The following is a 2,481-nucleotide window of genomic DNA, read 5'->3' on the forward strand; positions in this document are numbered from 1 at the left end:
GGAATGAACAGTTCCAGGTGATAGGGCAGCTTCCTTTTTTGTTGTTGTTGTTTAATTTCTACACATAACCAGAAAAAAAATAATTAGAGGAATGCTTTTGAAATTCGAAGGAAAGCTACCCCATACCAGTAACCATGGTAATGGAAATTCTGAGAAGAGCATTAGCTTCCTTTATGTGAGAGCAGATGAAGCCGAAGCCTTGGCCCACAGAGCAAACCTTTGGTTAGCAACACGTTCTGGAGAAATGGAGGCTGAAGTGACTCCTCCCCGTGAGACTTCTTTTCATGGTATAGGATTCGGGGGGAATTCAACTCATACAACAATGTGAGGTCTCTGTTACCAAGCAGGTAGAGAGAGCTTTAGCAAGTGGTAGGAAGTGTGCGTGTGCACCATGTAGATAACACGCACTGGAAAATTCATTCATTCAAAAATATCCACATGAAAACACACACACACACACACACACTATGGTAGGTGCTCTGCACTTGAGGGTAACTTAGTCAAGTCTACCCTTCGAGAATTCTCACTCTACTATCAGGGGTAAGAAATAATTATTCTCTGAATAATAGTCCTCTAGAGCAGAGGTCCCTAACCTGTTAGGAACCAGGCCACATAACAGGAGGTGAGCTCCTGGCCAAACTACCCTGACAAAAATGAACTTGGGAACGTTTCTAATATGGAATTTTATCTGCGCTCACTTGCAAAAATATATTAAATCAGGGCCAGCTCCATGGCCTTTTGGTTAAGGCAGCTAGATCCCATGTGGCTGAGCTCACAGTTCAAGTCTGAGATCTGGAGGTTTGTGAAACACACCAGCCAAGTGTGCATGCATGCCTACAATCCCCGAGAGAGAGAGAGAGAGAGAGAAGAGAAGGCATTGCAGCATGACTATTCTCCATGGGGTGCTCTCACCTCTGCCTCTCTGTGTCCGTCTCTCACTGGTGAGCATGTGCTTGCGATCTATGCTCTTTCTTCTTGTAAGTTACATTTGAAAAAAATATTTTGAGAAAAACTCTCTAGATGGAACGGAACTGGGGATGGGCAGCAGGGGATTCGGACGTCTCCACAGTCACCAGAGATCCAGGAGTGGAGGGGACCCTGATTCTGTTCAGACTAGGAACCTAGAGGAGCCTCTACACACTAAGTGTCTAGACAGGTCCAAGTGAACAGCATCCAAATATCTGGATACAATTAGTGTCAGAATATTCTTCTGTTCTGGTTGAGGCTGATGCACAAATTGTGAAAACAGAACAAAAGAGAGATTGCAGATCACCTCCTTCTGCACACCTCCAAATGCCCAGACTGAACTTCAAGAATTAGGAAGAAACACACCATCCATCAGATGACTAGAAATCACCGCAGGGTCACAAGAAATATGGGAAAGCAAGAAAATTCCTCTCCTCCAAGGGAAAATAATAACACCTTTTCATCCTCAGCACAATGAAACTCATGGAAATGTCTGATAAAGAATTTAGAATATTCATAATGACAAAGCTAACAGAGATGGAAGAGAGAAAATGAACTGCAGAAGAGGCAGGAGAAAAGAACTGATGAGTTCCAGGAGGTGAGAAAACTCTTAAAGATTTAACGAGGAAATATATACTACAAAAAAGAATCAAATGGGCCTGTTAGAAATGAAGGCTGTAATACAGGAAGTCAAAACCTCCCTTGAAAGTACTAAAAGCAGACTAGATCATACAGAAAATCGAATCTCAGATGTAGAAGATAGAATCACTGGCCTAGAAAAATCCACCATGAAGACTGAGAAAATTGCCAAAAAAAATTGAGAATAATATACAAGAAATACTAGATACTATCAAATGTCCAAACATCCAAATAATTGGTATCCCAGAAGGTGAAGAGACTAATAAGGGCATTGATAATCTATTCCATGAAGTCCTGGAAGAAAACTTCCCAAATCTAGAGAGGCATTCAAAGATCCAGACCCAAGAAATACAAAGGACCCCAAACAGAATCAATCCAAGATCTTCTTCAAGACACATTATAGCCAGATTGACCAAAACCACAGGCAAAGACAAGACACTAAGATTGGCAAGAGAGAAATGTCAAGTTACCTACAAAGGACATCCCATCAGGCTAACAACTGACCTCTCATCAGAAACAATACCAGCAAGGAAAGAATGGGAAAATATATTCAAAGTGTTAAAGGAAAGGCTATTTCAACCAAGAATACTGTACCAGCAAAATTACCCTTCATGTGGGAAGAAAAGACAAGAACATTCTCAGACACACAGAACCTGAAAGAATTTACCAACACCAGACCAAATCTCCAAGTTCTCAAGGGAGTGCTATGCCTGGAAAATTAAATACAGACACACCGAAATGAGAGTTCAAAAACTAAGAAAATAGAAAAAAAAAAAAAAAGGGGGGGAACCAGCAGTTAGTGTAATGGCTATGTCGCTGGACTCCCACGTAGTCGACCGCGGTTCGCGTCCCAGACTTGGTGGCTTAAAACTCACG

This window comes from Tupaia chinensis, unplaced genomic scaffold (genome assembly GCF_000334495.1).
Source record: "Tupaia chinensis unplaced genomic scaffold, TupChi_1.0 Scaffold148626_1, whole genome shotgun sequence".
Classification (NCBI taxonomy): Eukaryota; Metazoa; Chordata; class Mammalia; order Scandentia; family Tupaiidae; genus Tupaia; species Tupaia belangeri.